The sequence below is a fragment of the Cupressus sempervirens genome, chromosome 1 (genome assembly GCF_028749045.1).
Source record: "Cupressus sempervirens isolate cs-2001-9-10 chromosome 1, ASM2874904v1, whole genome shotgun sequence".
Taxonomy (NCBI): domain Eukaryota; kingdom Viridiplantae; phylum Streptophyta; class Pinopsida; order Cupressales; family Cupressaceae; genus Cupressus; species Cupressus sempervirens.
Genome location: NC_143118.1, coordinates 174,378,580 through 174,405,226, shown reverse-complemented (window position 1 = coordinate 174,405,226; position 26,647 = coordinate 174,378,580). Strand labels below are relative to the sequence as shown.

Below are 26,647 nucleotides of genomic sequence, written 5' to 3'. Positions count from 1 at the left end.
TGTATTTTCTTTGCAACAACATCTAATTTGCTGATTTTTGGACAACTCTTCACAAAGGGAAGTGATTATGTTTCAAACCCATTAAATAGCTATTAAGACAACCAAGAAGATCCTTAACATCTTCCACTAACTCCATTTAGTGATAACATGTAGCTAAAGTGGTGTTTCATTTTGAAAAAGTATGAGTTTGTTGTTCCAAATAGGAAGTAATGATATTTGATAATAACTCAATGATCCTATATACAAGTTTAACATCAATAGTGATTCCTTGCCATATGAGAAAAACATAATAATCACCAACACCTTATTCCTCCTCTAAATTCATAGAGGGTATTTTCAACATTCGACATCCATTCCAACCAATTACCAATTGGTTTAATTGGTTACAAGGTTAATGTCAAGGTTTTCTAAAATATTGCTAAAATCGCAATAAAAGTTGTCAACAACTTTTATTACGAAATAAAATTTTGCACTAACTCTTCCTAGAACTTAACCAAGTGGTTTTCGGTAACATATATGACCCATATAAGGTGTAATGACTCTCAAAACACTTATTGAGTTAACTTACTAACAAAAAAAATAAAAATAAAAAAATCATCAGCACTAAGGCAACTTAGCTTTATAGGTGACCTCAAGTTCCTTGACCTTACAAACAAGGATTACCTTATTACCATAAAAAAATAACATGTTCAAAATGAGGTGTATGATCACCTCTTTATCTTCTACCATGAGCCTCCATCGTTGGATGAGACGACATATCTAGTTGTCACAGTCAAAGATTGCTGCCCTATGGCATTTAGTGAATCTTAGGGCTAATTTGGTTTGGCATGTTTGAGAATGTTCGAGTGTTCAATAGGATGGGAGGATCTTGGGGCTAGTATTTACCCAGCCACTTGAAGCTAATGGAATAGATAGTTTGATCCCACAATGAAAGGTGATAGAGATTTGGCAATTGTCAACTTTGTACTGGTGAACACTACAAGTTTTAGCTTCACCCGATATGGCATCACAAAATCTAAATAGAATAAGATCTCCAAAAAGTGAGAGAATTTATTGTAGGTCTCAACAACATGATCTAGGAGCACCCAAAATCACATCTATACCTTGCATGAGCTTCGAGATATGCCTTGTCAAAGATCACTACCCTGTGGCATTTAGTGACTCTTAGGGATGATTTGGTTTAGCACACCTGAGAACATTTGAGTGCTCAACAAGATGAGAGGAGCTTTAGGCTAGTGTTTACTCAGCCACTTAGAGCTAATAGAATAGATAGTTTGATCCCATGAAAAATAGTGGGGGAGATTTGGAAATTGACAACTTTGTAATGGCCAACACTTAAAGTTTCAACATCACTCAAATGGCATCACAAAATCAAAATGGAATAAGATTTCCAAAAAGAGAGACAGGTTATTGTAGGTCTCTATAAGACGGTCTTATATCACCTAGAATTGCATCTATACCTTGCACAAGCTTTGAGATATGCCTTGTCAAAGATTGTTGCCTTGTGGCATTTAGTGACTTTTAGGGATGATTCAATTTGACATGCCCAATAATATTTGATCACTCAATAGGACAAGAGGAGCTTGAGGCTAGTGTTTACTCAGCTACTTAGAGCTAATAGAATAGATAGTTTGATCCCATGACAAATAGTGAGGCAGATTTGGTAGTTGACAACTTTGTAATGACCAACACTACAAGTTTCAACATCACTCAAGATGGTATCACAAAATAAAAATGGAATAAGATCTCCAAAAAGTGAGAGAGTTTATTTTAGGTCTCTGCAACATAGTCCTATAACACCCAAAATCACATCCATACCTCACATGAGCTCCAAGATATGCCCTATCAAAGATCATTACCCTATGGCATTTAGTGACTCTTAGGGACATTTCAGTTCAGCATGCTAGAGAACATTCAAGTGCTAAAAAAGATGGGACAATCTTGGGGTGAGGGTTTTCTTGGTCACCCAAAGCTAATGAAATAAATAGTTTGATCCTACAACGAACAGTGAGGCAAATTTGATAGTTGGTAACTTTGTACTAGCCAACACTACAAGTTTCAGCATCACCTAAGATGGGGTTGCAAAATCAAAATGGAATAAGATCTCTAAAAAGTGAGAGCAATTATTGTAGGTCTCCACAACATGGTCCTATAGCGCATAGAATTACATCTACACCTCACATGAGCTCCAAGGTATGGCCCATCAAAGATCACTGCCCTATGGCATTTAGTGACTCATAGGGGTGTTTAGGTTTTGCGTGCCCAAGAATGTTCAAGCACTTAATGGGATGGGATTATCTTAGGGATAGGTTTTATCTATCCACTTAGAGCTAACATAATAGATAGTTTTATCCTACAATGAATGATGAAGGAGATTTAGTAGTTGGTAACTTTGTACTAGCCAACACTACAACTTTTAGCATCACCCGAGATGGGGTCACAAAATGAAATTGGAATAAGATATCCAAAAGTGAGAGAGGTTATTGTAGGTCTCTGCAACATGGTCTTATAGCACCTAGAATTGCATCCATACCTTGCATGAGCTCTAAGATATGCCTAGTAAAAGATCGCTTCCCTATTGCATTTAGTGACTCTTAATGACATTTTGGTTTGACATGCCCGAGAATGTTTGAGTGCTCAATGGGATGGTAAGAGCTTGGGGATAGGGTTTATCCACCCACTTGGAGCTAATAGAATAGATAGTTTGATCCCAAATCAAACAATGAGGGAGATTTGATAATTGGAAACTTTGCATTGGCCAATACTATAAGTTTTAGCATCACCTAAGATGGGGTCGCAAAACTAAAATGGAATAAGATATCCAAAAAGTGATAGAGTTTATTGTAGGTCTCTAAAACTTAGTGCTATAGCACCTAGAATTGTATCCATACCTCACCTAAGCATTGAGATATGCCTCATCAAAGATTGTTTCCCTAAGGTATTTAGTGACTCTTACAGACATTTTGGTTGGGCATGCCTAAAAATGTTCAAGTACTCAACTAGATGGGACGAGATTAGGGCTAGGGTTTACCCAACTAACTGGAGCTAATGAAATAGATAGTTTGATCCTATGATGAATGGTGAAGGATATTCAATAGTTGGCAACTTTGTATTGGTCAACACTACAAGTTTCATCATCCCCCGAGATGGGGTTGCAAAATCAAAATGGAATAAGATCTCCAAAAAGAGAGAGAGGTTATTGTAGGTATCCACAACATGGTCGTATAGCACCTATAATTGTATCCATACCTTGCACTAGCTTTGAGGTATTCCCTATCAATGATCGTCAGCCTATGACATTTAGTAACTCTTAGGAACATTTTAGTGCGGTGTGCCTAAGAATGTTTGAGCACTCAACATGATAGATGAGATTGGGACTATGGTTTACTTGTCCACCTAGAGCTAATGGAATAGACAGTTCAATCACATGGTGATTAGTGAGGGAGATTCGACAATTGGCAACTTTGTACTGGCCAACACTACAAGTTTCAACATCACCCGAGATGGGTCACAAAACTAAAATAGAATAAGATCTCAAAAAAGTGAGAGAGTTTATTGTAGGTCTCTAAAACATAGTCCTATAGCACCTACCTTGCATGTGCTCTGAGATATGCCCCATCAAATATTGATGCGCTATGGCATTTAGCGACTCTTATGGACATTTTGGTTTGGTATGCCCAAGAACATTCGAGCATTCAATGAGATAGGACAAGTTTGGAGCTAGGGCTTACCTGACCACTCAAAGCTAATGAAATAGGTAGTTTGATCTCATGAAAAATAGTGAGGGAGATTCGGTAGTTGGCAACTTTGTATTGACCAACACTACAAGTTTCAACATCACCTTAGATGGGGTCAAAAAATCAAAACACAATAAGATCTTCAAAAAGTGAGAGAGGTTATTATGGGTCTCTAAAACATGGTCCTATAGCACCTAGAATCACATCCATACCTTGCATGAGCTCTGAGACATGCCCTGTCAAAGATTGCTACCCTATGGCATTTAGTTACTCTTGGGGATGTTTTGGTTTGGCATGCTCGAGAATGCTTGATTTGTCAATAGGATGGGATGAGCTTGGAGATAGGGTTCACCTAGCCACCCAGAGCTAATGGAATAGACAATTCTATCCCACGATGAATGGTGAGGGAGATTTGGTAGTTGGAAACTTTGTACTAGCCAATACTATGAGTTTTAGCATCACTCAAGATGGGGTCGCAAAACCAAAATGGAATAAGATCTCCAAATAGTGAGAAAGGTTATTGTAGGTCTCCAAAACATAGTCCTATAGAATCTAGAATCACATCTATACCTTGTACAAGCTTTAAGATATTGCCCATCAAAGATTGTTGCATTATGAAATTTAGTGACTCTTAGAGATGTTTCAGTTTGACATGACCAAGAACTTTTGAATGTTGAACAAGATGGGATGATCCCTAGGCTAGGGTTTACTTGGCCACTTAGAGCTAATAGAATAGATAGTTTGAACCCATGAAAAATGGTGAGGGAGATTTTATAGTTGGCAACTTTATACTAGTCAACATTACAAGTTTTAGCATCACCTAAGATGGGGTCACAAAATCAAAATAGAACAAGATCTTCAAAAAGAGAGAGAGATTATTGTAGGTATCTACAACATGGTCCTATAGCACATAGAATCACATCTATACCTCACATGATCTCCTAGATATGCCCCGTCAAAGATTGTTGCCCTATAGCATTTAGTGACTCTTAGGGATGTTTCAGTTTGGCTTGCCCAAGAATGTTTGTGCACTCAACAGGATGGAATGAGCTTGGGTCTATGTTTCACTTGGCCACTCTAAGCTATCATAATATATAGTTCAATCCCATGATGAATGGTGAGAGAGATATAAGCAAGATATGTATGCCTAGGCCACTCTGTGCAAGATATGAGAAAAAGTTTCTAATTAGGCAAAATTGGTCTTTTTGAGTTTTTGGCCAAGATAGCCTAGGATTAGGTGCTTTTATTTATTTTTTAATAGTTTACAACCTTTTCCAGGTCCTAGCAATGAAATCTAGTGAACTTTGCAAAAGTTGAACTTTTTGTGCAAAATTGGAAAAGTTGTAAAATTTTCTTTAAAATGCAAATCTGAGTGCAAACCTTCTTACCTTCCAAAATATGATTCACATGCTCATATACCAAAGCATGGATAGTTACAACTTCCCAAACTTCTATTTGCAACTTTTTTGTAAAAATTGCAAAAGTTGCTCAAGCAACTTTTTGAGCAACATTACAACTTTTGAGCAATGTTTGCTCTTTACATATTTAGGTCAAATGGGTCCATCTAGGACTATTCTAGGACCCTAGTTAAGATTCCTAGGACCTATTAGGTAACCAAATACCTTAGTTTCCCATGAATATTGAAAGGAAATGAATAAGTAATTGGCTACTAGCTACATATATTTCAAAGACATTGAAAATAATATATATATTATTCTTTCAAGAAAAATGAGGTACCAATTCTAAAAATAAGATTGAAATGATTCTCATCAATGTGGCCAAGAACTACCTTTTAATATAGTGACCAATAGTTTTCCTTAGTCCCCATGCCTTCTAATTCCTATGAAGGAAAACTTAATATACAAAGGAATATATATAGAGGAATTACAACTACATCTATTAAATATACAAAGGAAGATATAGAAAAATTTCTTAATAGAGAGATTAATCTGAGACAAAAGGACATTTTAGAAGAAAATGGTTATCTTAATGCCATCCATGGTATACCAATTTCTTAGGATGGAGAGACAAAGCCTATAGCTATTAGGAAAGAGTCCACATGTATATAGACAGAAAAATTTTAAATAGAGAAGTAACAAGTGCTATAGAATTGTCCATGGAGCAATGTGAAGTGAAGTGTCAAATTGGCTCACTAGTAGGCAAAGAATCTAATCACACACTTCATTCAAGAACCACAAATGTTTCAATTATAAATGTCTATTTATCAATGGCCTTGCATTTACAAGACTTGGGAAGCCAGGGTACTCAAGGTGGACATGATCCCTCAAAGTTTTCATCGAAATATATTAATGATCTTAATAGAACAACAAAAATCTCATTGCTAGCTTTAAATGGAGACTTGAGTTTAAATGGAGATTTTTAGTTCCCAAACATGTCCCAATCAAGTATATGAGCTGTGTAGGAGCACCCATTCTAGACTAATCAAAGAAGGCACCTAAGGATCCTAGATAGTTCACTTAGGATAGGTTATGATGAAATAGTGCACAGTTGAAGCTTCTAAAAGGAAAGCCACTAGGCAATTAGACAATGTTGGAATCCTTCAAATTTCTAAAAAGGAGGGTTTAGTGTTGGGACACTTATCAAAAGCATCAATAATGAACTTATCATTGGTTATCATAGCCCAAACAAGGTAGGGAACCTAATCACTAGGTGTGCCTAAGTTCAAAAGCACCAAAACATAAGGATTCTCCAAAAGCCTAATAAGGGAACATACCCCCAAACATGAATGAAAAGAGAAAAATGACCATGGAATCGAATAAAAACACACCTTAGACCTATTAAGATCTATATATAATAGATAAAGTGATTCTCTTCTATCCAAACAACACTAATATATAGTTATAGTAGTTTGCCATTGAAAAGGCCAGTAGCCCTTCAAACTATAAATTGAACATAATATGGAAAAACCCCACATGAAGACATAGTTTAAATTGAGATTGAAACACCTTTTTTTGGACATATAAAACATATGTAAACCTCACAAACTAGAATAGACTAGAATCCATTACTATAATAACATTTGGAAAGTGTTGTTAGGCCTAATTAGGCTACAATTACACTATCAGTACCCTTTCACACTTGCCAATTTGCAAAAAAAATATTAGAACATCTAGGGGCATGTGAAACAAGTCCAAATCCAAAGTTATAGGCTGTAGATCAGTCTATAGAAAAAGTTATAGTGACTGTGGTGAAATGTTGAATGGTGCATGTATAGAGCCATACACTTAGGGTATGGTGGCAAAATTCATTCCTTGCTTGGCCATCTATAAAACCTACAAAATCATGAAGTACACTGATAGTGATTTTATTCCACCAAGGGGCATCATATTCCCATGGTGGAAAGTGCAAAAACAACAAAGCCCTATGTGAAACCCTTGGTTTAATGTTGATTTCTAGGACCCTTTAGCAAAACTTGAATAACTTGCAAACTACAAGGGGTCTAAACATGAAACCAAGTGCAAATGAAATGAAAGTCACCCCTCTAACTCCTAGGGTCACTAGCACATGTCCCAACATCTGTACCAGTTTGGACAATGCTCTAAAACACAATTTTGTAGGAAAAATAGGTTATTTTATTGATTTCTTGCCAAAATAAGTACATCATACCTATCACCCACCTATAAGGGATAATATAGGTTTTCCCCAAAGGTTACAAGATTGGCTCAAACCAACTAGAAGTTAGGGGAAGCATTTTTGATAGTTTAACAACCTTTTAAGAAGTTCCTCAAAAGTTGTCAAGCAACCTTTTCTTAAGCAACTATGAAAAGAAAGAAAATCAAACCAAATTTCCTTAAAAAAAATTGTTTAAAACAACCCAATCTACTATGGAAACTAGTATAGTCCATAAAAACTATGTCAAAAATTCCTTAAAACTCAAAAACTCAATAATTTTACCTTCAAATATCATGCTATAGCGTGCTGACCATACAAAATGATATTAACTTCTCTCATTTTAGGGTTTGGAAAGTCTTTATATCTCTTCCCAGGTCTTTCCCCTTCATCCTTATGGTTTTCATTGGTCTCCTTCAAGTTTTAAAAGGAAAATCCAAAATTTTTTGCAAAATTAACATTTTGCGAAAATTCTAGAAGTACAATATAGCAACTTTTGAAATTTTTCTTACTTGCTCTTCTTAACACTTCTAACTTGTTATTTAGGCTATCCCTAAGAAATTCCATGATAGGGACCCTTCCCTAAGCTATTGATTCATCCCTTAGGTTACTCATTTTCTTATGGCAATGTATTCCTTGATTTTTAGGCCAAAATAGTGACTCTTCTAGGGACATTAAATGACATCCAGTACCCTAACTACCACACCTAGGTCCAATGACCCTTTATTCTACTTACAAGGCTCACTTGGAGCATAACAGAACAAAAATGAAAATGTGAGGGCCTTATGATTTAAGGTGCCCCTACACCACTCCCTCTCTCTCTCTCTCTCTCTCTCTCTCTCTCTCTCTCTCTCTCTCTCTCTCTCTCTCCCTCCCTCCCTACCTATTCAATCTAATGAACCAACTAGATCTGCTCTACATTTTAGTATTGCCGCATGGTTTGACTCATGAACTTTTGAAAGAGTCTTATTATGTGGTTTTCCACCATATTTTATCAAGTCAACATTTGATTTGACAACAAGGTTCAAATAATGAAGAATCTTCCTCTCTATTTTCCAATCCTTGAATAAACACAAGTTATGGTTTTTCAAAGAATATCATCTAAGCCATGTGTTGGTTACAACCATTGCACCGATATGGTACTCTAAACCTCCACCATCTATAACCAAGTGATCCAATTTTTATTTGGCCTGGACAAAACAACACAAATAATAATCTATCCCTTCTTCATTGTCTTTCTTCATTTTCTTTAGGTACAATAACAACAAAAACATGGTCTATAGTGATAAATGTAAAAAATGTGATCATTAATTCAAAAAATACTTCGGTAAAAGTTATAAAGTTACATATTGGAATTATATATATATTACCAAGTTGTACTAGATTAGACGACTAGTCCAAGTCAATGGACAAATCCATCTCTACCCTTTCTAATCCTTCTGGGAGATGATAGGTGTCAATTGGGTCCAAAACTCATATATCCCATTTGTCTAGCCATTCAGTCAACTCACACTCATCCTAATTTTCCTCTACACATGATGGACAATAGCATGCCATTTTTTGTGTGTGGATACTCCATGAACCTACATCAGAGCTTCTAAAAGAGTGTAACTCACTTGAACTTGTTAGTGTGCAACAATTCTCATATACTACAATGTTAGTATTATCTATCAACCAAAAAAATCTATGAACCATAGACTCACCTTCCATACCTAGACCCATTGTAGCGTTGCACCACTAGATGATTGATTTTGCATCTATCAATATTACTCCATCTTTGTACTTTAGTTCTTCACAAGCTAAGACTCTTTTGATGCATGTGCCTACACCATCATGCTCTCCCTTTCCATGAACAACCTCTGTGAAATTCAACATATATTAAATTCTAGACAACCTGTGCATCCTGCTCAACCAATAGAGCATTCATGCATTCTTGACTTGAGATATCAAATTATCTAACCAAATAATTTGCTGATGATATAGTATGCCCCTGTTAGCCAAATTTCCATAAAATAGTTGAAACCAACCATGTACAAACCTCATAGAATGTGATCGATCATCACTGATGTAAAACTGGTACTCCCTCAAAACCTTCCTATCATCCTTTTTACTTTTAGGTGAATGAATGAATTCTATGTGAAAAAATATGGAACGTATTGAGAAGTATAATAATTTTCCTACACCTCATTTTGTGGTTTTACTGTGTAGCTCTCTGCGAACTCTACAATTGAAACAGTGGTATCTAGTGGAAACGTATCCTTACACAATTTGAATTGCAAATGCATCCATCAAGCTCTATGTGTATGCCTTGCATACTCGTAAATAATTTTTTCATGAAAAATCATCATGAACTCATACACTAGATCATTTCAATGACTAAATCACATCTTTTATCCTATTTCCCATTTTTCAGAGCATGTAACTGTCTTATATTTTTTGTAATCTACTATCTCATTTCCAATTGCATGTGTACTATTCATATGTTCATAAGTTGATAAAAGCTACAAAGAACCAAAAAATAAGCATGTACCATCCCAACATAATGTCTACTAAAATTTTTGGCCATCCCCTATTTCACATTAAATGTTGGATATGAATTCCCTTGAAGATCTAGGTGGTTCATTCACATGACAATCCTACAAAAGTAACTTATAATGCAAAAACACATAAATATGTCTAACAACATCAAAATGGTTAGAAAATTCAATATGTATCCTACAACAAGAAGTTGTGCATGTGTGATTTATCTTCACATAAAAAGGTTTAACCATCTCAAAATTTTTTTGACATATTCAAATTTGAGGATACATACCAATAAATTTTGTAAAAAATTGTGTCTAAGTTGAGTCCAAAAAATATTTTTCATGTGGGTCATGATTTTGGCTACCAATCCTCCTTACAACATCTCTTTGATTAGGGGAAACATGTGTTATTTTTCTAAAAATCTTTGATTAATGATTTCAAACCTTCACTAATTTCTTTATCCTTTCGGGGTAGTCTACTACTAAATGTCTATAACTCATTTTTTGTTGGATCTTCCAATCTCTCACACCTTAGCATGGCTCTTCTTAGAGTACCTCTACTAATTTTCAATGTTTTTCTTGTCTTTCTTATGAGTCAAGCTTTCTTCATTTGGGTACTTACTATTGTCAATGTAAGTACTAATCTTGTGATATTACTATCTTTGGTGTGTGATTTAGAACACACTTTGTCATAAGCACTCATTGCATTCTCTATGATGTTTTTTTCATTTCTATCGTCCATCATTCTTAGCCTAAGAATTTTTATGATACGCCTAAATTTCAAATTCCTCTTCATTTCAAAAAATAATTGGTATTGACCTATAATATTTAATTCTTCAAAGAATAGTCTCCACATATGATTAACTTTTCTTTGACAAGTACGATTGTTAATCTTGTCAGGCACTTATTTCAAAATGTTAGTATCGATATCAATCAAACATTTTGATCTTCTAAAATGAATTCTAGATGGGTCTATGATCTCTTCCATTCCTTCAATATTTTGAATATCAACATAATGTTGAGTGTTTTACATACCTTGAACTAAAGATGATGTGCCTTGGCAATAAGATGCAAAATATGGAATATCACCTACTTGATATGTTGATGTTGTGCCTTCAACATGACATGATGGAGTGTGTACATTATCAAATCTACAAATTAGCATCACCTCAACATGAGGTGATGATATAACTCCAATATTGAAAGATGGTGTAGCTTCACAATTCAATTAACTTCTTGAGCATAAGAGTCTCATTCATTCTCTATCTTTCCAATTCTTACTTTTTTTTCTTTGTATCAATGGTTTGTGTTCATCTTCGAAAGTCAATTCTTCATTATTTCTTTGCAATTTTCTTTGTTCATATAGTAGTTTCAATTTATCTCTTTTAATTGCCAAATCTCTCCCCCTCTCTTCTGTTATTTGAGTTTTTGGTTTCTTCTTTGGCATGATGATGATTTCTATATGTCAAATTATTCAAACATTTGAATTACTTACAATTTGTAAATTACAAATTATTCAAATACAAATACAAATTATAATTATTTGAATTAATACTTAATATATATATATAACAACTTGGCAAATTTTCTAACCATTTCAAAATAACAATTCATTCAAACATACATATTTCAATGAATTCACTATATATTAAACATGTCAAATTATAATCAAATTTGCATCTATATAATAACAAAGAATATTTAAAAAGGAATACACTAACCTTTTCTATAGAAGGAATATTAAAGGAGGCTTCAAATAGTGTATCCAATGATTGAATTTGGTGTTTGCTAGCTTCAAATAGAATGAAAGAATGTTAAAAAAGCCTCCAAATAGTGTTTGCTAACTTCCAATAGCTGAAAACAATGTTTTATATCAAAACAACATAATGCACAACGGACAAAAAGTAGAATATGGATCAACAGGGACCCAAATGTTCACTATGACCATTTTTTGGTGTTTTCATATAGTGCATACACACTATAGCATGTACGCACTATGTGAAAAATAATCTCTCCCTATCCCACCATCCCCCATCCCCTACTCTCTCTCTCTCTCTCTCTCTCTCTCTCTCTCTCTCTCTCTCTCCTCTCCCTTTCCCTACTCTCTCTCACTTTCTCTCTCTCCTATTCCATCCCTTACTCTCTCTTGGGCTACTCTCTCTCTATCTATCTCCCTCTCCCACTACCTACTCCCTCTCTCTCACACTCTCTCTCTCCCATCCCCTACTCTCTCTCACTCTCTCCTCTCCCATTCCCTACTCTCTCTTGCTCTCTCTCCTCTCAAATTCCCTTCTCTCTCTCTCTCTCTCTCTCTCTCTCTCTCTCTCTCTCTATCTCCCTCTCGCACTCCATCTCCCACTACCTACTCTCTCTCACTCTCTCTCTTCCATTCCCTACTGTCTCTATCACTCTCCTATTACTATCTACACTCTCTCACTCTCTCTCCCATCCCCTACTCTCTCTAACTCTCCCTCTCCCACTACCTACTCTCTCTCCCATCCCCTACTTTCTTTGTCTCACTCTCTCCTCTCCCATGCTCTACTCTCTCTCTCATAGGAACATGCTTCCATCCCCCCTCTCTCGCTCTCCCTATCCCACTCCCTCTCCTACTGCCTACTCTCTCTCTCACTCTCTGTCTCCCATCCCCTACTCTCTTTGTTACACACACTCCCATCCCCCCTCTCTCTCTCACTCTCCCTCTCCCACTCCCACTTCCATTTCCTACTCTCTATCTCTCTCTCTCTCTCTCTCTCTCCCCCCTATCCCCTACTCTATGCCTCTTACACACAGTCCTATCCCCCCCTCTCTCTTGCTCTCCCTCTCCCTCTCCCTCTCCCACTACCTACTTTCTCTCACTCTCTCTCTCTCTCTGTCTCTCTCTGTCTCTCTCTCTCTCTCTCTCCCCCCTATCCCCTACTCTATGCCTCTTACACATAGTCCCATCCCCCCCTCTCTCTTGCTCTCCCTCTCCCTCTCCCTCTCCCACTACCTACTTTCTCTCACTCTCTCTCTCTCTCCCATCCCCTACTATCTCTTGCTCTCCCTCTCCCATTTCCTACTCTCTCTCTCCCATCCCCTACTCTCTCTCTCACTCTCCCTCTCCCATTATCTATACTCTCTCTCCCATCCCCTATTCTCTCTCTCATTCTACCACCCCCTACTCTCTCTCTCAATCTCTCTCCCGATCCCCTACTCTCTCTCTCCTCTCCCATCCCCTACTCTCTTTCTCCTATAGACACACACTCCCATTTCCATCTATCTCTCTTGCTCTCCCTCTCTCACTCCCACTCCTGCCACCTACTCTCTCTCAATTTCTCTCTCTCCCATCCCCCCTCTCTCTCTCTCTCTTACACACACTCCCATTCCCCCTCTCTCTTTCACTCTCTCTCTCCCACTCCCACTCCCACTACTACTCTCTCTCTATCTATCTCCCTCTCCTACTCCCACTCCCACCACTACTCTCTCTCTATCTATATCCATCTCCCACTCCCTCTCCCATCACCTACTCTCACTCCCATCCCCTACTCTCTCTCTCCCACTCCCTCTCCCATTTCCTCCTCTCTCTCTCACACACTCTCTCTCATATCCCCTACTTTTTCTCTCATATCCCATCCCCTACTCTCTCTCTCATAGACACACACTCCTATCCCCCCCCTCTCTCTCTCACTCTCCCTCTCCCACTCCCTCACCCACTACCTACTCTATCTTACTCTCTCTCTCTCCCATCCCCTACTCTCTCTCTTACACACACTCCCATCCCCCCTGTCTTGTTCTCCCTCTCCCACTCCCTACCCCACTACTACTCTCTCTCTCTCCCATCCCCTACTCTCTCTTTCTCGCTCTACCTCTGGCACTCCCTCTTTAACTACCTATTCTCTCTCTCACTCACTCTCCCTATGCCACTCCCTCCCCCCCTACCTACTCTGTCTCTCACTCTCACTCTCTCTCCCATCCCCTACTCTCTCTCTCTCTCACTCTCACTCTCTCCCTCTCTAATCTCTCTCTCCCATCCCCTACTCTCACTCTCTCTCTCCCATCCTATACTCTCTCTCTACCATCCCCTACTCTCTCTTACACTCTCACACTCTCTCCCATCCCCTACTCTCTCTCTATTATACACACTCTCATACCACCCTCTCTCTCTCCCTCTCCCACTCCCTCTCCCACCACCTACTCTCTCTCTCTCCCCTCTCCCATCCTCTACTCTCTCTCTTTCACACACACTCCCATTCCCCCTTTCTCTCCTCAGCCATCCCCTACTCACACAGACACACACACACACATTCCCATCCTCCTCCTCCTCCTCCTCCTCTCTCTCTCTCTCTCTCTCTCTCTCTCTCTCTCTCTCTCTCTCCCCTCTCTCTCTCCCTCTCTACTCTCTCTCTCCCATCTCCTACTCTCTATCTCCCATCTTGTACTCTCCCTCTACCACCCCCTACGCTCTCACACACTCTCACACTCTCTCTCATCCCCTACTCTCACTCTTACACACACTCCCATCACCCTCTCTCTCCCTCTACCACTCCCTCTCCCACTACCTACTCTCTCTCTCAAATCCCCTACTCTTTCTCTCCCCTCTCACATCCCCTACTCTTTCTCTTTCATACACACACACACACACTCCCATCCCTCTCTCTTTTTCTCTCTCTCCCCTCTCCCATCCCCTACAATCTCTCACTCTCACACACTCCCCTCCTCCTACTCCTCCTCCTCCTCTCTCTCTCTCTCTCTCTCTCTCTCACACACACACACACACACACACACACACACACACACACACATTCTCCCTCTCCCACTCCCTCTCCCACTACCTACTCTCTATCTCTCTCCTATCCCTTGCTGTCAGTCTCTCTTCCATCCCCTACTCTCTCTGCCACCCCATACTCTCTCTCTCACTTTGATACTCTCTCCTATCCCCTACTCTCTCTCTTACACACAGTTCCATCCCTCTCTCTCTCTCCCTCTCCTACTCCCTCTCCCACCACCTACTCTCTCTCTTACTCTCTCTCTCTCTCATCCCCAAATCTCTCTCTCTCTCTCTTGCTACTCTCTCACTCTCCCCTCTCCCATTCCCTACTCTCTCTTTCACACACACAAACACTCCCATCCCCCCTCTCTCTCTCTCACTCTCCCTCTCCCACTCCCTCTCCCACCACCTACTCTCTCTCTCTCCCTCTCTACTCTCTCTTTCCCATCCCCTACTCTCACTCTCTCTCCCATCAGATACTCTCTCTCACACTCTCACACTCTCACACTCTCTCCCATCCCCTACTCTCTCTCTTACACACTCCCATCCCCCCTCTCTCCCTCTCCCACTCCCTCTACCATTTCTTTCTCTCTCTCTCCCATCCCCTACTCTCTCTCTCCTGTCTCTCATCCCCTACTCTCTCTCTTTCACACACACACACACACACACACCTCTCTCCTCTCCCATCCCCTACTCTCTCTCTCTCTCTCACAGACACTTCCATCCCACACTCTCTCTCTCCCACTCCCTCTCCCACCACCTAATCTCTCTCTCTCTCTCTCTCTCTCTCTCTCTCTACACTCTCTCTCCCATTCCCTACTCTTTCTTTGCCACCCACTAGTCTCTCTCTCACACTTCCTCTCTCTCCTATCCCCTACTCTCTCTACCCTCTCCCATTCCCTACTTTCTCTCCCTCTCTCTCACACACATACACTCCAATATCCTCTCTCTCTCTCTCTCTCTCCCCTTCCCTCTCTACTAAAATTTAGGTATTAACAGTGTGCATGCGCTATTAAGACCCAAATTAAAAAAAACTTTAAATAGCCCATATGCACTATAGTGCACACATGCTATTTAATACATTACATTCTACCAAGCCTAAGGCTTAGTTTTTCCTTGGGAATCCAACCCAAAGGTTTAGAGTCTCTAAACTAGTTTGAGATGTGTTTTGCTACAAACATACAAAAAATGATTGATTTTTCTTGTGTGCTCTCCTTCAAGTTTCCTCATGGTTGAACATCGATAAAATCAGGTTACATGACATTGTAGGTCTTTGTGTTAGCTATACAACTATATAATTTATTTTTTATTTGAACTATTTGAAGCCTTTCAGCTATAATTTCTTTTGAATGTATGTCCATTTTTTGTGAAAAACCAACATGTACTAATTGGGCTATAGATCTTAGGTCATTCATTGAATTTCACAACTTAGTTTTTTAGAAACTAGACTCCATTCTACATACTTTGAGAAGAAGGAGTTTTTATTTTAGATTATTTTTTAATCATTTCTGGGGGAGCACATAGATATTTCATGTTTTTTGGATGTGTCCAATCGACAAATTCTTTAAAAAAATACACACTATAAAATTTCCTAAAAATCTAGGATAAACTACACAGTGTTAGGTAACTTTTGACCAGAGCAATTAAAGAATTTGAAATAAAAAAGTTAAAATTTTAGAGGGGCCACAGTTAGTAATGTGTTATGGTTTATCTAAATAAAAAGTACAACTTTTTGTGGCCCCCTTTTTTTAGGACCTAGAACTAAACCATTTTGAAAAAAAATTAGTAGTTTAGAAACTAGATTCAAAGAACTACTACTTTTTTGTTGTCATATCCTAAAATTTTGAGAGTAACTATCTTCAAATTCTTGTTGAAGTTCAAAAATTTATAATTTCAGAAAAAGGTGTCCACTTATACCCCCCTTTTGGCACCACAAATTGCTGCACTTACCCTAACATATGTTACACATTGATGCAATTAATCTTACTTTAGGAGCTACAAATCAGTCACAACCTAGGTGATAGAGGGAGAAATTGAAAATATTTATATCTACACATTAAGATTACAAGTATTTAACATTGTTGTCAAAGAGGGAGATATTGGTGGATATATTATACAGATAGAAGGAACATGGAATATCTACTCAAAGGGAGATAGTGTACCTACTAATTACTACAGAGTAAGAAATGATTACATCCACCTAACTAGTAAGAGGGAGATAGTACTAAGGGAGATATAAGTAGTGATCAAGAGGAATTCATAAGGATGAGTTGATTGTCTATTATTCAGAACATAATTTTGTAACCTATATAGAAGATAAAATTTGTTGATAGAGGAAGAGATTTCAATACAAGGAATTATTTTCTTTTTGGTATTATTGTCGGTTGAACTAGTTTTCCGTCAATGCCAAAGAGGGAGATTTTTGAAAATAAATTAATACAAGTATGAGAATGTGTTTCAATCATTGTTTTGTCATTGATGTCAAACATGCTACTTACTGATAAGTCAACTACTTAGATGATTTGAGTACTATTATTTGTTTGATTGATGAGAAGGTTTTTATCAAATTAGATAACAATAGGACCTAGAGGAAATGTTGAGTTATGGTATAAAAAATGAGTACAAAAATCAGTTGAGATAGTGATAACATAGTGGACTAATTATCTACTTAAGGTTGCAAAGAATGGATACACTAAAAAAGTCTAAAAGAACAATTAAGAAGAATTGAGTTTTCCAAGCTTGATTGAGTTGATAGTAAGTGTTGAGCAAAGTTAGTACAAGTTGAGTAGAAAATTAATTGGAACTAAGAAAAGTCAAATTTCAGTGTATGCTAAAAGTATATAGTGTAAGCCAAGTAAAGTTTAGTTGTTAATCCAGTAAACATGAGTGTTTTTTGAGTGATCTAGTTGATGCTAAGTGGAAGAATAGTATGGAAGCCAAGTGACAACATATTAATGTCAAGTGCCAACATTCATGTTAAATTATGGATTTGACAAATCTAAGTTGGCTATTTTTTTCTTGAATTTTTTGGTGCATGTGGAAGATAACTATGTGTTGAAAATAGATTGATACAAGAAAAAAAAAATGTTTCAATCATTGTTTTGTCAATGATGTCAAAGCTACTACTTGTTGGTAAGAGAATTGCTTAAATGATTTGAGTACTATTATTTGTTTGATTAATGAAGAGGATTTGATCAAATGAGGTAGCAATAGTACCTAGTAGAAATTTTGGGTTATGATATAGAAAAGGAGTACAAGGATCAATTAAGATAGTGATATTATAGTACATTGATAACCTACTTAAGGTTACAAAGGATGGATACATTGATTAAGTCTAGAAGAAAATGTTTAACAAAGTATGTCTCCTAAGCTTAACAATTTGCACAGTAGGTGTCAAGTAAAGTTAGTGTAAGTTAAGTAGTAAACTAGTTTGAGCTAAGAAAAGTAAAATTCTAGTATATGTCAAGTGATAAAGTGTAAGCAATATAAATTTTACTTGATGTGAAGCAATAGTAAACTTTAGTTTGTGCCAAGTGTTTTGATAGTGGATGTCGAGTGATGTAGTGTGTGTTGAGCATCAAAAGAAAGTTAATGTTGAGTGTCACCATTTTGAGGAAGACTATGAATTAAATGAATCTAAGCTAACAAGTTTGATCTCTTGGATTGTGTGGACCATGTGGAAGATAAGCTCGATGAGCTGATGCCACAGAATTCAAGGTGAACCATTTTGAGACAAATTCAAAGAGGATTGAAGGAGAAGTTTGTAGAAGGGATTGGAATAAAATGGTGGGTAGATTCATTGAATCCTACCTAATATAACCTAATCCTAAAATGGATGATGGAGGATGATAGACAAAAGATCCTAATTTTCTATTTATAGAGATGACTAATCAGAAGTAAGGGCTTTCATGTGGAGAACCTAAAGAAGACAAAGTGTCTAGGGTATTGCTTTATTTAGTGACCTGATAGAAGAGATCACTATTGGCGAGAAAAGCAAGAAAGCTTAAGGGTATGGATTCTAGAAGGGTGAACAAGCTTTCAAAGCTAAAGTGTGTAAAAGCCAAGTAGAATGGAGAACTAAAAATAAAGACCTATAATATGCAAAATGGAGTTGTAATTTATTATCAAATCAATCCTTACTGTTACTTTATAATAATTATATTAGCCTAGGGTAAATCCTTTGGATTAAGGTTGACCTAATAGTCATTTGTAAATCCTTTAACTAGGTTACATTCCAAGTGAATGATCTAAAGTGGTTCACTCCTAATAGGGTGATTGAAATCCTCTAACCATGTCACATTTAATAGTGTGCATTGTAAACTTTAACAGGGTTAACCTTTCATAGGGCATCACTTCAGAAGAGTGAGAATGAGTAGCATGCTACTAGTGGTTTTTTCAAAATATGGTTTCCACATTAAATCATTGTGTCAAATGTGTTATTGAATCTATTATGTTTCATGCTTACATTTTTGTAAAGTTGATTTAACAATAACCTACAAGTTTATGTGATTGTATGATCTAATAGATGCATGCATGATGAAATTTTTTTATGGATATGGGTTCACTAAGTTGTGAAAATTTTTATTTGTACATCTTGACCTTGGATAAATAATTCACCTTTCCTCTTAGTTATTCTTAAGAATTCCAACACTATAATGAGTTGGTTGCACAAAATTTATTGTAAACTGTTTGGAGGAGAATTCAAAGAAAATTGAAGGAGAAGTTTCTAGAAGGGAATAAAATGAAAATATTGGTAGATTCATTGAATCATACCTAATCCTACATAAAACTAAAATGGATTATAGAGGTCGACTGGTAAAAGATCTTAATTTTCTATTTATAGAGATGACTAGTTAGAAGCAAAGGTTGTCATGTACAAGAACTTAAGGAAGACAAGGAGTCTAAGGAATTTCTTCATCAATAACCAAATAGAAGAGACTACTATTGGTATGAAAGAAGGCTTAAGGGTGTGGATTCTTGAAGAGTGAATAAACTATCAGAGTTGAAGTGTGTGAAACTCAAGAAGAATGGAAGACTAAAACAAAGATCTGTAATCTACAAAGTGAGTTGTAAGTTATTATTAGATCAAGCCTTATTGTTACTTTTTAATCATTGTATTAGTCTAGGGTGAATCCTTTGGATTAAGGTTAACCTAATAGTCATTTGTAAATCCTTTCATTGGGTGACATTCCAAGTGAATGATCTAAAGTCTTCTAACAAGACTGACTCCTAATAGGGTGATTGAAATCCTCTAATCAAGTCACACTTAACATTATTTATTGTAACCATAAATAGGGTTGGCCTTTCACAGGGCATGACTTTAGAAGAGTAAGAATGAGTAGCATGTTACTAGTGGTTTTTCCCAAATTGGGTTTTCATGTAAAATCATTATGTCAAATGTGTTATTGAATTTTTATGTTTCATGCTTACATTTTTGCAAAGTTGATTTGATAGTAACCTACAAGTTTAAGTGATTTTATGATCTAATGGAAGCATTCATGATGAATATGTTTTATGGATATGGGTTCAATAAGCTATGAAAAGTATTGTTAGTACATCTAGACCTTGGATAACTACTTTAGCCCCTTCTTAGTTGTTCTAAAGAATTCTAACACTATAAAGATGCATTTCACACCCTTGTCATCCAAATTTTGTCTTTTCTCCTTTGGCACATGTGCATATACTACAAACATAAACACTCTCAAGTACTAAAATTTTCATCTGTGTCTTGCACATACCTCATGTAGAATCTTGTCACAAACTTCCTTTGTTGGACACCTATTTATTAGATATATTGTTGTTTCTACTACTTCTCCCCAATATTTAGTTTGGAGTCCCTTTTCTTTCATCATGCTCCTTGCCATTTAAATAATGGTTATATTCTTTCTCTTAGCCACTCCATTTTTCTATAGAGTATACCTAGCTGTAAGTTCCTTCTTGATACCATTTCTCTTGAAAAAATTTACAAAATAATTGGATGTATACTCCCCCCTCTACTAACCTTAGGAATTTTACATAATTTATCAAATGTTTTGGATTTTATTTTTCAAAAAATGCACCCATGTCTTATGACTGAAATCATCTATGAATATCATTAAATAAATAGCTCCCCAATAGAAGTGGATTGCATAGGCCCAACTAAATTAGAATGCACCAGCTCTAATGGTGCTCTTGGCCTTCTAGAATTACCATAATTAAAGGGAAGTCTATGTTTCTTACCTAATATACTTGCCTCACACTTTTCATGTGAATATAAAATGTTTATCAAACCATCTTCCATTCTTTTCTTGAAAAAATAAATTAAACCAATAAAACTAAGATGTACATACCTAAGATGCTATAGCTTTGAGGGGTCTTTAATCATGCTCTTCAAAGCTGATTGCCAATGCATTATTGTACGTGCATACTTGGGAGGTGCAACAAAAGTTTGAGAAGAGAAACAAGTATCTATCCTCAAGGTGAACATTCAATTCCTTATCATTTGGACCACTACCAAAACATTCTTACTTGCACATTTCTCATGAATGATACACTTTTTATTTTCCATCAGCACCTTATAGCCATTTTGAATGAGTTGTCTAGCACTCATCAAGTTGTGCTTCATACCCAAGGAAAAATATACATTTTGTACTTCTCTCTTCTCACCTTGCTTGGTGTGGACCATATAGATCCTTTACCCACAATGGGAAATGTTTCATTGTTTCTCATTTTGATTTTTGATTTGAAATTCTTATCAATAAAGAAAAATAGACTTTCTTTATGACTCATGTGGTTACTACAACTACTGTCCAAGTACCATACCTCGGGGATACCTTTTCACCAATGTTGCCCATGATGAAGGTTGTGGTATTTTTTACTTCACCCACATTCACATCAGGTACATTTGCATTCTCCCTTGACTGATCACCTTGGTTTTTCCAACATTCACTTACATAATGCCAAAATTTATTATAATAATAGTATTCTACATTACTCTAGTTAGAGTTGTATTTCTTCTTGCCTCCTCTAGAGTTATTTTTAGAGGTACTTGATCCCTCTTAATTGCCTGCTCATCCTGATCTTTCTCCTCCAACATTTGTATGTCTAGAGTTATCACAACCTCTCCCTCTAAAGCCTCTACCAAATCCATTTCTTCCTCCACCCTATCTCTTGAATTGGATTGAGTGTTGAAAGCTTTCTCTTGGGAAGATGTTGTTGATCTATTAATTTAGAGCTCATGGGTTTGAAGAGTACCCATCAACTCATCCATTGCCAAAGTAGTGTGGTCCTTTTCCTATTCAATGTTCATCACAAGATTATCATACTTTGGAGGTAGGATCCTTAATATCTTTTCTACTATTCTCTACTCCTCATAATCTCCTCCATTTGACTTCAACTAGTTTATCAAACGAGAGGTCCTTGAGTTGAAATTTGAAATAGACTCATTATCCATTATTTGAAGGTTCTCAAACTCCCTTCAAATCATTTGTAGCTTTAATATATGGCCTTTATCAATCCCTTTGAAATTTTTCTAAAGGATATCACATTCTTCCCTTGAATATTTAGCTACTACTATCTTACAAAATAAATTTTTGTCATGGTTCCCTAAATCAAGCATAAAGCTTTTTCATCCCTTCTTCTTGACTCCTTCAACTGATTCTTTTGATGGTTGGTGAGGGCAACATACTATGTTGGGTGAGTTACATCATTAAACCCATTCACCAAAAATTCCCATAAGTCATTAGCAACCATAATGTTTCTCATCTTCTTTGCCCAAGTGTCATAATTTTATCCATTAAATAATGATGATTGTTTCTAAGTCTTTCCTCATCTCTAGCCATGTCTCCTACACAACAATATCAAACACGTAGAAAACTATGCCCAAACTCACAATGATGTGGGGCCTTATAGTTCTAATACCATGTAAAAATTCACAAAAATTTCCAATCTATAGAGGTAACTGAGTCACTCGGCAAGGTAAGGAGCCGAGTGATAGGTAGTACCAAGTTACTCGATAATGTAGAGTACCAAATTGCAAGCAATTTTGAGTTTCTCAACACCTATATGGACTGAGTTACTTGGTCACCAAAATGTTTTCTTCGCAATTTATGTGCTCAATATATGAGATTGAGTTGCTTGGCCAATACAAGTCAAGCTAAATGGTTCAAGTAGAAACTGAGTAATGTAGGGAGGAAGAACAATATTCTAAAAATGCATTAAATGGTTTCTCCTTCTCTATCTCAAAACCTACTAATCAAGCATAGTGGAATACATTAAAGGAGACAAGATCTATAACCACAATAGATAGGAGATGCAAAATATACTTTCTTTCTTTCTATTCACTTGACATAACTTATACAAATCTAGAGAATAAACTATTAACCCTAGATAAACAAAACTATATAAGAACTTGAATCAAACTTATAGTAATTAATCATTATAGATAGTAAACCTAGAACAATCACTACTCATATAGGACAAAATATTACTTTCACAAAATACTTAGAAATTCATCTACCCTTGTTGGTGTTGCTAGATCTGATCAACTTTCCTTCCTTTGTTGTTCTTCTAAAATCACAAACTCTCTATCACTCTTAGAATATTTGGATTTAAGTTATATAATGAAAGGAACATTCCCCCCTTTTTTCCTTCCTGTTAATTTTAAAATCTCCCTCGAAGTCCAAATTCAAACTTACCTACCTACATTTATGTTTCTGACTATTGCAACTATAGATTGTCAGAGTTAGTAGGTAGACATAGGGCTCTAGGGACAACCAATAAGATTTAATATTCCAACTTGTGTTTCCAATGTGAGTGTTTATGATAGAAACATCCATGATGCTTCAATGACGTTTGGATCAAAACATGGCAGCTAAATAATAAAATTTAATTAGTTTCTTTTAGCTTTAATTTGTTTTTAGCATTTAATGTTTTTTTTTTTTTTTTTCAATTTATAACAATCTATTCAATATTCAAATAAAAGGATATCATATTATGAACTTAATCATTTTTGTGAGTAATTGTATCCTTCCTTCATGTCTTTAGGGAGAGGTCAGGTAGGTGAAAAGTGTGTCTTCTCTGACATAGAAGTTTCTAATATAGAAGTGCCTATTGATGTTAATCAATTTTACTATGACAAAGAGGCCTACAAAAACTAGACTTTGGGAGTATTTATATCAAATGTGACCTATGAAAATATTAGAGGCACATATTCTCAAGCTCCAATTTACTTGGCTTGTAGTGACAACAAGTTATGCATTGATTTGAAGTTAATAAACATTGAGCTGAAGGCAATTGGTAAAACTAAAAATGATTCATTCTACTGGAATAGCTATGGAGATGAGGAGAATGACATAGATTACCTACAACCTAGAACACCCACCAATGACCCATCCCATACTCAATAACCTAATGATAAGTGTTAATCACAACTACTAACCCTTCCCCTATGAATCCAAATCTACTCTACTTCCATCTAAACTAATAGTGAGTCTTTGTTACATACGACTTGATTGAATTTACTTTGAACTATATGTTGTATAAATTCAACCAATATTTATGCCCATATTGGGAAAGATTTTTATAAATTCCCATCTCACCTAAGATATGGACGTGAAAAGCAATTCTACTTCCCTTCATATAGATGTGCTAAACTATGCAATCACCTCTCATTTGAAAATTTATTATTACCGATATTGAACATTCCAAACAAAGTGTTGTAACATTTCAAATAAGTATGAATCTAATCATTACATAGTCTAGTTCTATCAGGAATCAATCTATGATCACCTATTTCTCAAGACATTTTCTATATTTTGACTATTGGTCAAGTTCCTCAAGTCAACCTATATTTCTAGCTCTACTATGCTATTTAAATGAGTGCCTTTATCTTTCATAATTTATATGCAAAAATGTCAAATGACCCCTAAGTTTTTATCTTGGATTATAGTAGGACATATGCTCTATTTTAATCATTTTAATAAAAAATCAATGTATACTAAATCTTGAAAAAATTAATATTTTTGAGACACTACTCTAGATTTGGATACATAATATTAATATAGATGGGTTACAGTTACCTTGTTTAATCCTTTTACCAAAATGTTGAATTAGTGGAGTAGGAAATGATTCTCTTGAACTAGTCATTATGTTTTCAAAATTAAAAGTAGCCTTAAAATGGGGGCTTATCCAATAGAAAATTTTTTTATAGAACATCTACAAGTAAGAAGAGACTAAACTTAGCCTACCTCTTTTTAATTCCAAAAATTCCCCAATTAAACTAGTCATCTTGTTCTAGAAAGGAAATATTATAATTCCTTTTGTGTTCAACTTTGTATTTTGTGTTATAACTTAGTGGCAAATTAGTAAGGTTTTTGGTATTGAGTGTCCACTTGAGCATCTTTTCTGTTAGACTTTTTGAAGTTCATAATTTATTTTTAAATCATAGAGAAGAAAATGCTAGACTAGATGGGAATATATGTGCTAGAGAAAATTAGAGAGTGAGTTGTTAGATGAAGATTACCTATGTTAGAAATAGATAATACTGAGGGGGGTGGTGGTGAATCAGTATTTTACAAACTTTTGCCCACAACTAAATATTGTAAATTACTTTATAACTTGCATATGAAAGTAAACCAACAATGTTGGATAGTAAATATAATCATACACACAGAGAACTCATAACACCATTATTTGGTAACTAGGGAAAACTTGGCCAAGGGAAAACCTCAGTGGGGATGATACCCACTAGATGATTCAGTTAAGGATATTGACCCTGATAGGAGTCTATGAAGTACATATAGTGTCTTGAGTCCTTATTAAAGGACTAGGCCTTGTTAGAAGCCTCAACCCTATTAGGATTTGGTAGATCAATGATAATGTATGCAAGAATAATCCACTACCCTAACATACAATTATACAATCTAGCTATTTCACAAGATAGATATACATACAATACTTGAGTGTTGCTATAACTCACACTTTCTATGATCTTTACATTAGATTTTGAATCACATAAGGCTCATAAAAAATTGTCACAATAGTTCACATGTCATATCTAATCATGTGCAACTTTCACAATATCTATGCATTACACACATTCATTGTACAACTTTCATTCTCCTTATCTACACAACATAAGATCTTTACTTATATCTTGAACATTCACAAATTATTGTTCAATCGGCTTCCATGTATTCACACACTTGACATAATATAAAATAATATCCACATAGTTATCTTAACATGACTTGGTAATTATTTTTAAACCAAAATAATTTGTAAATTCATATAGCTGTGTTTTCTTCTATCATTTGTTCTATAGTGTTAAATACCAACACAATTAAACTTACTATAACTTGTATTGTATAGACTGTACACACATGGACATTGGTACACATCATCATGAAAATGTCAAAAACCTTTCTTGAACTATACATAAGCTAACTCTTTGTACATCGTCCATATTATTAATATTTATTCATTGTACTATTGTAAATTGTCTAATACTTAGACAATTTTCTATCTCTAAATGCATAAATGAAATGTTGAGTCTATTTTGTCATAAATGAAAACCATCAAGAAATCTATTTGACCATATTTCCAGCAATCTCCCCCTTTTTAATTGATGGGAACATTTGGAAAAGTTACTAAGTCCCAAAATGATGTCATACATAACAAAACAAATAAATATAACTACACAAAAATTTCCTTCAAAACATAATAATTTTATTCTTGTTTTGATGAATCATTACATTCCTTATCACTACTTTACATTTATGCATACATAAGACCCCCCTTACATATATATTTACATCTATACAATTTTCCTCTACATAATAAAACAATACTCCCCCTTTGACATCAATGGAAAAGGTGTCAAAAATTGTGTCTCAAAAACTTGTTGTCTATTGTTGAACAACTTGTCATTTTGGATATACAATCTACAAAAATAATCTTTAGTCTATCAAAGTTATTGTTCTAGTTTCCTTTTAATGTTTCTAATATACTGATGAGTACACAATGTACATAAT

The 26,647-nt window shown here is 35.9% G+C and overlaps 1 pseudogene; it reads left to right on the top strand.

Annotated features, from left to right (window-relative positions):
• Positions 1-24,022, top strand: part of LOC149576703 (polygalacturonase At1g48100-like) — a 37,349-nt pseudogene extending 13,327 nt beyond the window's left edge.
• Positions 24,023-26,647: the final 2,625 nt, after the last annotated feature.